The sequence below is a fragment of the Amphiura filiformis genome, chromosome 3 (assembly GCF_039555335.1).
Source record: "Amphiura filiformis chromosome 3, Afil_fr2py, whole genome shotgun sequence".
In the NCBI taxonomy this organism is placed as follows: domain Eukaryota; kingdom Metazoa; phylum Echinodermata; class Ophiuroidea; order Amphilepidida; family Amphiuridae; genus Amphiura; species Amphiura filiformis.
In genome coordinates, this window is record NC_092630.1 from 17,690,833 (window position 1) to 17,704,629 (window position 13,797).

The 13,797-nt window shown below is 35.5% G+C and overlaps 1 protein-coding gene across 4 annotated transcripts in view; it reads right to left on the bottom strand.

Moving 5' to 3' along the window:
• LOC140148143 (SRSF protein kinase 3-like) overlaps positions 1-13,797 on the bottom strand; it is a 137,672-nt gene that overhangs the window by 80,045 nt on the left and 43,830 nt on the right. The gene's annotated exons all lie outside the window — the stretch shown is intronic.

Genomic DNA, 13,797 nt, shown 5'->3' on the forward strand with positions numbered 1-13,797 from the left:
GCCTGCAAAATTATTGCACAAATACATGTATTAGCAGTTTTGATTATCGCAGATCACGCATAAGTCACATACATAACAGACGGAAGTAAGGCAGGCTAAAGTGTTATTATTTCCCTGGGATGAAAATAGATCAAACTTATTTGTAGGCAAATTCTGCTTCCTTGGTCAAAAACACGGCATCTCCTTTGTTAACCCTAGAATTACCAAGCCATATTTTGTAACACGAACTACGAAGAGGTGGGTTGTTGCGAACCCCCCTTAATTTTCAATTATAAACGTCATATACGGTACCATTATATTTGGTACTAATGTATAGCTATGGGTATCCTCTATCCAGTGATGCCAAATTAAGTACAAATATTCCCCACATAATGTCGCTATGACGTCATAATGCGAGGGCATCATGCAAATTTGGAAAATTCTGGCAAAATTGATTTTCAGCTAAAAATTTCTTCAAAAATGCGATTGTCACTGAATTTTCTGCTAAAAGTAAAAGGAAATGACTATTTACACCTAACTAACAAGCAAAAAGTCAGCTCTTAAAATAATTTCACAAGAGTGAAATAAAACTCATTCAGGCCTCACCAACCCCCCTCTATGGTCATCTTTGATGGCCGGTCCTACCCCCGGGTAAGGTGCTGGGCTGAAAATTTTATCACCAAAAAAGGATGTATCTATGATTAGCTTAGGTCGTTTGGGCGTAAACACATGCTTTTTATGACCGATAAAAATGTTTCTACCTGACCCTAACTCCATGTATACCCCCCGATAATATCGAATGGTGTGTCCCTAAAAATACTTGAATGGCCTGATTCGACACACCTGCCTCCCACGTTGGACAGCAGTAACTGCTATGTAATTTATTGGTAGATAGTGCATTTTTACTTGGGAGTAGACTAATTCAATACACTTGCCAATGGGCTATTCCAGTTGAAATCTATACACCCCCTATGGAAGACACAACCTAAATCTTCCATGCAGGGAGTGTGAATTTCAAATCGGGTTACCTGAATTGGGGATTCCATTTGAAGTCTACACTTGTACTTAAAGTCATATGTCTTCCATAGGAGGTGTATGGATTTCTGTAATAGCCGAGTGCCTTTAGATCAATTCATTTTAAAAAAAGCAGCAAAACAAGTGTGGGTGTTGTTTTTTGCATCAATCCTACGCTATTGAATGGTTTCTTTTGGGATACAATAAATAGATAAAAATATACGATTGAGCACACTAAATGACATACAGGAAACTTACTCAAGGTCTGTACAGATGTATTTTCTGAAAGAAATTGCCAGATTTGTGTAAACAATGTTGTTCCATTTACAATTTACACATTAATGTAAATATAGAAACACAATCTCATGTTTGTTCTACTTCTCTTTTTTAAAAGTGCAACATTTTCAAGCTAGAGTGGGTTTTTTTTTCAATCTTTATTTTCAAGCTTTTTTGCAAAGCATATTATGTTAATAATTTATGTTTGTGTTATTCTCTTATAAAAGGTTGTTTAGCGATACAAAACCCTTACAAAAGCATCCCTAAGAGCCCCTGGATACAAATTTAACACCAAAAATATAATTTTACAATTTACACACTCCTGCTAGGTGAAATTTCATTTTGAAAAGGATGCACTTGATTACACCATAATTATGATACATTTCATTTTCCAAATTTGTATTTTAATAAATTATGATAGTAACTGTTTTCCAAGCTTCCAATTTAATATCTTTTTACTTAAAGATGTAAAGAAAAAAAACAAATGACACACATTGTTCAATTGAAACATCTAGAATCCATTTTACAAATTACCTCTTCTGCTAAAATAACAGTAACAGAACAGAACAGACTTATCTTCGTAAAAATGCAATTTAAAAAAGCATGAATGTAAGGAATAGAGTAATTAAATGCCACAATCACTTTCATGATTGGGGCAAATTTGAAAGAAAAATCCGAGGACACTCGTAAGCTGTCTGCAGTATCTAATTATCTAGGGACTAGGCAGTAGAAAATTGACTGAAATGGGAGGAAAAGGAACTTGGCTTCGTTTTTTTAAATGTACTTTTCATTGTATGTTCTCTTTATGAAAGAAAAGTAAGAGGATAGATAATGTCAGTATGTGTACATCCATATCAAAACGATGCACTTGTCGGCTGCTACATGTGTCTCATTTCACATAATTAGCTTGGAATAAATACCAGACTCATCTTAAGTGGAGGTCACTTCAAATCATCTCCAAAGTCACATATGGTCAAGGAGTGTCCTCTGTTCCTAAAACATGCAACTTGGGAATGATTTGAAGTGATCTCCACTTGAGATGAGTCTGGTATTCAATCCTAGCTATTATGTAATAAAAATTCCCTTTAAAAGGGAAAGCCAGCCTCAATGTAGAAGAGGTCTTGTAATTAGTTTTGGTCAATGTGAAAGGCATTTTTAGGATCAACGCTTACATCTACATGACAGTCCACCAAACCATCAACGATGAGAACATGCACACTGAAACAGCAGAAAACATTAATTCCTAATCTCATGTCAACTCTTTTAATTCATTACATGTACTCCAAATTGTTCTGGTCTGTTTGTTTTGTTGTTGTTGTTGTTGTTGTTGTCGTTGGTTTTTTTGTCTTTTCAGCTTTTTACCCACGATATCTCAATTTCCAATTTTGTAATACCAGAACTTACGAACTCAATATCTTCGCTTAGGAATGTCCGATTTCACTGCTTTCGATATATACACTGCCGGTTTGCGTTAACTTACATGTACATTTTATTTTAAAATAACTTAATTAATTCGCAATGTATAGTTTAAGCCTACTATATTATAATAGATAGTGGCCAGCACATTTATAAAGGACTGGTTACTCACTACAATCTTCACTCTTAAACTGTGTTTTTCTGAATGTGCTGATCATGTTGATTGCTAGTCGGAAACTCCTGCGAAGCTATGGACATGGCATCTTACATACTCCATTCTATAACAGTCTGCCTAGTGCCTTGTGTGTTTTCTCTTCAATCATTTTGTTGAATGTAATTTTATGAATCAAATAGTTATGTGTCATTTTATTTATAATAAAGAAGTTATTAAATTAATAAAGTAAGACAATTTATTTATCTACAAGTGCATGTCAAATGAGGTACATTATTCAATACTATACGCATAAATTATGCCCATATTATAGCTAGGCCCTAAAAACTTTATTTTGCATCGGATTTTTCCGTTGAAAAGACAAAACTGATGTTTATGATAGCAACCATTTCATCAATAACATTTTGAGTCATTTTTATCCATAAAACGACACAGGATATGATAGATAACTACTTTCACATCAATATGGTCCATATGATCACAGATTGTTGAGAATCTGTGATATGATCCGAGGATATGATGAAGATTTTGATTCTATAGATCTGTTATCAACATGATATCACGCTGTTCAGTGGTCAAGGAGTAAGGACCCCGGTCAAGGACACTGATATGACATCATAGGTGATGTCAGATTTTCTTCTGCTGAGCTTATGATGCTATATATATTAACTATTATTGTTACATTTAGGCCTTTAAACTTTTAAAGTCATAATTAATTAGTTCAAACATAACTTTGGTAATACTCACTCGTTTTTGTTCGTTGAAACGGCAAAACATACTTACTTTTCCTAACGAATCGAATTAAAATATTTTTAAAAAAATTTAACCACAAAAAGTAAAAAAAAAAATCATTCCAATACCACTAAAATATAATCTCTTGAGTAAACTGACCCCAAACCTGAAACAGGTACCAGCCCGAATGGGCTGGCGAAAAGAGACACATGTAGCAGCCGACAAGTGCATCGTTTTGATATGGATGTACACATATAATTAATATTGGCTGTGCCTAGGCCTAGTAGCATAGCAAGGGACTTACACCTGTCTTGTTATGCTGTTAAACACATAATTCACATCCGATATTGTTGCAACAAAATACTACCCCAAAACACACTGTTTAAATCCCGTATTTTTCACGTTTCAAAATTTTGCATGATTAAAAACTAGAAAAGATCTAGTATTACACTTCCCACAATGCAATTTTTTTTTTCAGTTTTAGTTTTGTGTGCTTGCAAGCTGTACAGTCAACATCGTTCTTTAGCAACAAAGAGTACCTCAATATAAAGAACAGAGCATATTTGAATCTTGCAAATACGGTACTTAAAAGAAAACGGTAGCAACATTTGCACAGTATTTTTTGTGGGACCTGAGAGCACATCAAACACACAAAATTGCATTCTGAACACATGTCCTTCTGCTATCAAATAATTTGATTTTTTTTGCAATTTGCGATATATAATTCAGAATGCAATTTGATGTGTCCGATGTGCTCTCTCATGTCCCACAAAACATACTGTGCAAACGTTGCTATCCGATCTCTTAACTGACTAACAATCCCTGTTAGAAAATAACATGCTTGAGCGGCCACAGAAATAGGAGTGTCATTTGAAATTCTGGCTTATTTCGAGGCCTGTAGATGATGTAACATGTTGCAAAGGACTCTGGGAAGGGCAATATATCTTCTGTGTGTTAGTTCTGTTCTAAAGGTTCTAAAGGTTCTAACACATGCAGAATCCAAAATACTTATTTATCAAGGCCTTAATTATGGCACTTACATGCTAACAATTTAGAGTTGCAAACATTAATGTTTCTCGTTGATTAATTACATGATATATATTTGTCCAAGGTAGTGGGGTTAGTTTTCAAACAGCTAATTGATGAATGTTCTCAGTCATCCTATTGTAGTAACATGAAATTAGGAATTGAATCAAAATACTTGACTTACTATTTTTAGCAATGCTACATTGCATGCACAGCTATTACTGTACTTGCCCAGATGTCCGCTGTAAATTTGAGCATTGCAACTAAAATCTCTTCTAAATGCAGAAAGTATTAAGCACAAAATTTGCATGGTAATTCACCTGTAGCAACTTTGCTTTTTTAAATTGAAAATTAACGAACAAGTTGAAATGATTGTAAAGCATTGAAAGTGTGCTGAGGATTGTAGATCAACATCTCTAGGCGCTATGCCTGTGTGTAGCACACTATAAATCACTGCATTTTTCCCCCAAAGTATGTGCTATCAGGTAACTTGATGAAAATGTTAAAATCTTATAACCAATAACTGATATAAATCGCATTAATATAAATTATACATACAACTTGTAAGTTTACGCTATATATGAAACACGCAAAAAATATATGGCGCAAAACATTTGCATATATCCATTATCCATTGGGTAAAGTGCTTTGTCATCAGCAAAAAAAAGACACCTTTTGCAGCTTAAAATTGACTGAACATGTAGGAACATGCTGCCAAAAATATGTTGTCACCTTCTGAATTTGTTACACCAATGAACTCTACGTGCATGGTTGCGGCACGTCATAGCAATGAAAATTTGAATTTTCAATCACCTAATTGTTTATCAGATGCACAACAGATTAACTTTATCCATATAATTAACTTTACACACCCTAGTATATAATTCCACCTTTAGAGGGTCATTAATTACCACCCAAATAATTGCACTGGGTTTATACTTTGAGCAGAGAGAGCATGAGGGATAAGTAAAACAGAAAAGGAACATGACGAAATGTCTACAATGATCTTGCACAGCTTAGAATGCAGAATCTATGCCGAAATTCACTATTGGGAAAAGTATGTGGATTTTAATTAAGATATTATAAAAGAAGATACCCAGGGACATACCTGCCATTTATTTGGCACCAGCAGTATGTACATGTACATCTATGTTGGTCATGCAGAAACTCAATACAAATTACTCAGCCCAACAGAAACTAATTTGTAGAACTTCAAATGACCTTAAAAATAAAAATTGTGCTACAGCAGGTTTCCCCCTTCTACAGGTGTTAGTGTAACACTCCCTATAGTAACAAATACGAATCAGTATTGCTTTTTAACTCCACCCAGAAGCTACTCGCAACCTCATAACGCTTCTTCTTGAAATTTTTTTAACTTTGATCAAATTAGAAATGTGTTTGACTTTGTACTGCCTGCACACAATATCCCATGATCCATCTCTGCAAATATATATCCTCCATCCACCAGGTTTACCACTATCCTCCATTAGTGTCAAATCGACCTTGCTATTCAATGACGTCACTTGTAAACTGTCTACGGTATTCATCAAATTCATGCACAAACTGCAATTGATCTGGTATGAGATGGAAGTGCCGAGAACGTGCCACAGAAAAACACATGTACATGTGCACTATCGGCAGTATCGTAGACAGAACAGATTTCTTTCTCTGCTTTGTTGTTTTGAGGTTTTCCTACATTGTCATGGAAATGTATGCCATGTAATAATTAATTTTGGGGAACCTTATATCTAAGAACTCTCTCCCTTCCCCCTCAAGACCAAATGTTAGGGGTGTTTATTTAATACCAAATGAAAGGGTTTTTTGTGGGCATTTTCCATTAAACAGGGCCTCAGACGCGTTAAAGCTCAGGAGAATCAAAGTTTTCGGTGCGCGGTGCCACCCCTCAAAAGATAAGGTCTGTTTGTATCACTTTTTTGATCATATTATGTAAAGGACCCGTATATCTCAGGCCTACAGTTTCAGCGTGTTAACAGAAAAGCATGAGCTTTCTTCTGACTCAATCGGGGTCATTCAAAAAGGCACAAATATCAGTTTGAAAGTACAGAGAGCAAACCTCACCTTAGCATCAACATCTTCTTTTCTTCACTCATGCCTTTAAAAGCTAGAATCCGCTGGAAACCAACTAATTACAGGTCGCATGTACTATGCAGAGAACTGGCTCCAATGTCTGATGAGGATTTCATTATTATTATTTTGTCTCAATCAACGCAAATTGAAGCCTATAACTTGTTCATGATTTGAAAAATGTTCAAATCCTAATGTTTTCCAAATACAATACAAAGACAAATTAGGGCCTTATATGGGGTCACAATTCAATGGATAGCAATCAAAATTGCAAGAGAAACTCTCTTTCAATGACAAAATGTTAAAATCACAAGTTCTAATTTTCGCATGATTGGGTTGCACATTCCTTTCTAATTGCATCTATTTTTTCAAAGCATTTGGGGATGATGATATTGCCTGGTGAACTATTACAAACTATGCTCGGGATCACGTAATCAGTTAGCTGCATGTCATATAAATTCAAGTACAGTATATTATTAAAAAAATAAATTTATTTTTGCAAGATAAACCCTTCTGTACTATCCAGGTGGTTAAAAAAGCATGCCCACAATTTAACTTGACAATCTACTTGTACTTACAGATCCAAAGTACAGAATATATTTCATTTTTTTGCTGGCACCATTTTTTATGAAGGCATTAACACTTCCTACGACAAAGTGATTCAGAAGTGAATCACTTGGGTCACGTGACGTTAAAACGATATTGCCTGCCTTATGTAAGCCAGTCATTGTTAGTAAAACAATGAAAAAATCGAAAAAATCGCGATCAAAAAGCACCTAATTTGCAATTGCTCTTCCGTCGTCATTTTTAGGTGTTTTTATCTCAAATCTAAAAATTTAAATTCAGACAAATTTTATTTTATAATATTTATGACCTTTAGCCTCTAGATAGCCTAAGTCCCTTGAAAATCAGTGGTAAAGTAAGGCATGTCAACAGCTAAAGACTCACTTTTAGCGGAAGCTGCTAAAATGTTTTTAGGAAAACAATCTAGAAACGCCGCCGTCTTTTGGAAAACTCAACAATGTGATCTCGAAATGGCGAAGCGATGTGCAAACGCTGATCTAAACCGTGTTTTTCAAGATGAATTGGATGATAGTGAGAGTAAATTCGAAGGATTTACGGAAGAATGATAATCTGGGCAACTTTGGGAGCAGTTATAGCTGTTGACAGGGATGAACAAGCATCGGAAGGTCTGAATATGTGTTGGCCACTGGGTGACCGTCTTAGCGGGTTGTAGTATCATGTATGCATTGCAATGCAATGCGTGGTACTGCATTCAATTCGCGTAGGACGGTTACGTTTTAGCCTACCATAAAAAACATCTGAGCAGCGCTGTGTTTCATGAGTAAGCAGTGATCATGCAGGCTACGTACCTCTGTATGTAAGTTTGTTATACATGTATTTCATAGTTCATAAGTCCGAGATTCGATCATCAAAATAAATATTCAATCACAGTGCACGTACACAGATTTTTAGTTCATCTCAACTCAAGTTGAAATTTCGGTGACTGCAGTATCGAATTGTGCGAGTAACATTCATCGCAAAGAGCGTACACGCAAGCGTACAAGTGCGGTTTGTCCACACGCTTGCGTCTCAACTGCGAAAAATCATTGACGTCATCATCAATGCTCTACACCGAACTTGAAAGTCAGGAAATTGAAACCAGTGAAAGTTGAAGTGAACCAATGTATACATGCAATGCATGCATATGCTTTACATTCAGTGTTTATTTTATTGAAAATAAATGACTTTCGAAAATTGACAGTGAAATACTAAAAAAAAAATAATAACACTTACTCAAACTGATCAATTTTTATATTTTATTTGTATTTTTATTCAAAAGCAATTGTATAAATAATATTCTGATACATTTGAGTAAATAATATAAACTCGACACAAAATCTACACAATGTAGAGAATTTTATTTGCAAAAATCAGTAAACGGCAGCTATTATAAAAACACCCAAAAACACCCAATTTTTCAAAATTGCTGCCCTTGGTCGTAGGAAGTGTTAAAACCAGGATGAAAGTGATGAATACTGTGAATTCTGTGATCTTGAAATTTTCACAATTTTTGCTAGCCTGAACTCAAGTCCAGATAACAATGAAATACGGAGTGTGTTTTATGTACGTGAGATCAGATAATAAGGATGAAAAGAACGCAATTTCATGAATTTACACAAATCTACTGATGCCATGAATGTCACATTAAAAATGCTTTCCTAGCCTGCCAAATGTCAATTTCAAGCTGCCTTTCACTGTGATTTTTACAGACAAGTTGTCCTGATAGTCTGCTGCATTTTGAGCCCTACAATTGCTTCTTGCATAGTATCTATAATACACCCAAGATGATCCCTTCAAGTACCCTACATATAAGAGCATTTTTCCTTGTGCAACTGCATGAGCATCAAGTTATAAAATAGCTGTTCTAAAGCTGCCCTGTTTGAAAATGTGTTCTTGATGTGGCACACCACAGACCCTGGAACACAGATCTGTGGGCACACCTAATGAGAGATTTTGTTTACTTTTGACCAATAATATTGATATTCACTTAGACCAATTGTACATGTAGATCAATAATGGTGTTGTTCACAAACATCTGAAAACAAAATCTAAATATACGAGTAGACAAGATATTATCACAGCATCACCATCTGCTGAAGACGCTAGTCGGACTAGTGAAAACGTTCCAGGTGAGCGAAAAATAGTGTAGTGTTGAAGTTAAAACTTTAATTCATAATCAAAATCTAAATAGTTTATAACAATTTAACAAATTTTGCAACTGGCAGAGGTAAGGAAGGTTTGCATAGTAAATATTCATAACCTCATTAATATACGCGATGCGTGCGATCCAATAATATTTTATTATTTGTGAAAACGCGAACGCAAATCGAGGTCATTAATATCTCACAATTGTCCGCAAAATGCGTAATTGTTCCAATGTCGCACACAATTGACCGGTGTTTGCGTATTGTTTCTTAAGCGCAAACAAACACGCGTAATCACCGCAAGTAAGCTCACGTACTTGTTGATCGCTGACGCATATTAACTGCGAATTAAAACGGTGAAAGGAAAATACATTTTCAATCGTATTTTAAGCAAAAAAATATCTTATTTTCATGGAACAAATTTGTAAAATGGCGGTAATGAATGACAATAATAACTTTGCACCATCTGTTTTACGGTCATTGCGTAAAATTGTCGGGTTTTGTTTTGGACCTCGGTATTTTTCCTTGGCCCAAAACGAAACCCTCCTATTTCCCGCAATGACCTCAAAACAGATAGCGCGCAGTTATTATTGTCCAATTCATGCATGCTAAGATTGATTTTACAATATATATGCAAAAAGAAATACAAAATTAAATACTCCTAAGTCAAATCACAAGATGCACAGTATGTATACCTCAAAAGAAATAATGTGTTTTCTAGTACATGTCTAAATGGCAGATATTGAAAGGCTGTATTCAAATACATGTTCCAAGTGTATCATGTCCTACATCCAGAGGTATGTACATGCTCAAACTTGTTGCCATTACGTCTAACACTTCATCAGCACTGCTCATCTACTGAAGATAGCAACCACCTGTCATACTTTACTAGGAAGCAACCGGAAACTAAAGCTGAATTTATACTCGATCGCCGAGCGATGCGATTAATCGCTCTTGAAAAAGCGATTTGCAATCGCCGAATTTTGCGATGCATCGCCCGTCGCTTATCCATTTATACTTATCACGGCGATAGCGATTGCAGACGACAATTAAAATATTCTTAATACCACAAAATACATTTTTAAAACATGAGTTGCTGTCAATAATTATTGCTTTGAATTAATTTATCACCAAAAGTTAAAAATCGAGAAAGGCAAATTAATTAGCAAAATAATAGATCCAGTTGGTTGTATATGATTGGTTGGCGCATTCACGTGTCAAGCGATATCGCTGGGAAGTTGAGATATCTTCAACTTGCAAAAGCGACGTCGTTTTTGCCTCCGCGATTTGAATCGATTGATCGGCTTGACGCTCTGGAAATGTAAGTAAACATTGAGCATGCGTGAAAATCGCTTTTCTGCAAAAGCGATCGAGTATAAATTCAGCTTAATGGAACATTGCAATTTTTAGCCCTGCATTTATTTTCACAATTTTTGAGCACCGAACAGTTTCCGTGTAAATACCAACATGCAAATATATTCCCTGTGTATACAGCTTACAAGGCTAACTTGTGAAATTGATTTTTTTTAAATGTGAAGTTTTTTAAAATAATTGCTTTTCATGCATACTAAAATCAACCTCAGGAGACAAATATTGGAGCCTTGCAGAAATAAGACATGATAACTTGCAAATTCGGCATACCTGTTTATATTTTGGTAACATCTCGATAATGAAAATATGCAACACAACACAGTAAATAATAAATAATAAATAAATTTTGGATTTATATAGTTTATATTATTTCCAAAGGATTAAAAGCGCTGTAATTTTGCTGCCACTGTGGAATCATTAGAATCAGATTGCATCTACTAGGCCAGTTGAGCCAAACCCGGCACAAATCTATCCATACTTTATAGATTGTAATATCCACCAATTATCTGTGCAGCTCCCGAAATTTCGGTGAATGTTCGGTGAAGGAAGTTTCTGATAACCAAACAACTAATCACTAATTTTTGAAAGTAGGGAGGAAACCAGAGATCCTGGAGAAAAACCTGCAAGAGAACATGGATCGGGATATACCAAATGCACATACAGTCCTTGGGAACAGCCGAGGCTTGAACCCGGGACTCAGTGGTGCAAGACGAGGGACCAACCGTTGCGCCAACTCGCTCAACTCGTACTAGTAAATTACCCAGTGTCACATTTAAAATGTGCCTATTTGCCTATGAAGACTTGTCTACCGAGCAATTATTCTAATGGCATAAATCAACTTGCATGTTTTACATTTCCATAAATGTCAAGTATTCTAATATCGTATTCAATGACATTTACCTCTAGACTCTTGTTTTTAAAAGGAACTTTTGATGGATTAATGTCATTGTCAATATTTGGAAAATTTTGAATCACTTGAATTCAATTCATCAGTGGAATTAACATGTGACAAAAACACATGTAAATAAAATTTCTGGTTCAAGGCAAATTATAAGCAACACATCTCATGATATATTTATTTCTTAAGTATGTACCAATAACTATAATTCTATGCAGTGAAGTGGTTTTTTAGGATTACGTGCAATTTCAAGGTTGTCATTTTTGTTTTTACTAGACGGGAATCCAAGGTTACATGGTAACTTTTGTACTCTGCTTGCTGTTTGTTATCATGTTCATCAGTAATTATCAATATGATTTGGCTCGCTTCAGATTCATGTACTCCACCCAAATCGTGTGCATTTCTATCACACTGTGCAATCAACTGTTACAGGAAAATCCTTATATTTTGTCACAGACAGTGGCCAAATACAAGATATCATTTAGTCCATTGACAAATATGACGTGCGTCAATTTGGGGTAAAGTTCACCAACAATTGCAATCAATGACAGACACTATTATTCATTTCATTGATTTCTGGTCCCAAAATAAATCGGCTCAATTTGTAGTGATACCAATTCATGCATACTGTAATCGCTGACAATGGAGAATATTTTTCAGGCATGCTGAAACATACTGTTTGTAGTAAATGATTTCTTTCAAAAATTTTGTTAGCACTGCTACATGTGGCACAGATTTGCTAAATTCCATGCTCGCATACATTTGTCTCTTCTGTTTTAAATTGCGCTAAAATTTTCATGTCACCAAAATTTAGGTTGTGTCCAAAATACCGAAAATTTGTTGCAAGTAGCAACCAAAATACTGCATTTCCCTCAGCTTCCATGTGGATAGTATTGGTGTTCTATAGCCAACTGTCACTCATGGAAAATATTTTGTTTTTCCTCTCTCCAAATGGAGGCCCAGGGACAGCTAACTCCACGCACAATGGAACATCAAACACACACTGTGTAATGTTCACATCCCCAATGAAAAATGACAACTAACAAGTGCAGCAATGACATGTAAAGAGCCATTGAAACCTTACATCAGAGGCTACCATCATGAACTATATAAACCTGTGTAATAATACCAACATTTGAAGTTCTAACCCCCAATTATCTTGTTACATGGAACCTGTAGTTTTTAATGGTAAATTTATAGTAGTCTCAAGTGTTTACATTACTATGCAGTATGCACTGAAGACTTTCTTGTATTCAACTGTTGAAATTGTCAGCAAATACCCTGATGTAAAGATTTAAATTTAATCAGTGTTTAGCCCTAGACAAACACCTGGACATCTTGATTTAGTAATGAGGAAAGAAAAGTTCACTCCAGCGAGTCCGACCATCATGTAGAAAATTTCTCAAGATAACTATACCCTAAGCTCCATAGCATGTCTGTGCCACTTAGTTGAGACAAGACATAAATTTCTGAAGGGACTGAGGTCTAAACAAGATTCCCTTTTCCTATTTGATGCATTGATTTAGGCATGCACAGTGCAGCAAATTTTTGAGAACCCAAAATGCACATCTATTTAACCCTCTAAAGTGTATGATGTGCATCACATTGTGTAGTCATGCCTTTACACATCAGAAGAACTGGGACAAAAGTCAATCGATAATTGATCCAATCTCAAAGTGAGACAGATGCGCAAGAGCCAAGAACCCAACTGCACTGATATGATTACATGACATACATTGCTGTGCAAGAAATAAATAATGCCACAGCTAGAATTTTGAAAGCATATTTTACTTAATTATTGCGACTTCTTCAAACTGACGAATTGCACATAACTGCCTCAATAACCCACCATGTTTCGCTGAAGATGAGCAGTAACAATGAAAACAACAAATATTTGCACCTCAAATAAGTCAATAAAGTACCAGCATTTAACCTAGGCACCGGAGTTTTGCGCGATTTAAAACAGCAAAATCGCTGGCCAACTTTTCAAAATGCTTGTGCGAAATGCGCCAAAAATAGGTCAAAATGCGCTAAAATGCGTGATCCCCTGTTATCAATGCAAAACACGAAAAACATCGGTAAAACGATGGCATGTCAATCAATTACGACCGACTTCCGTT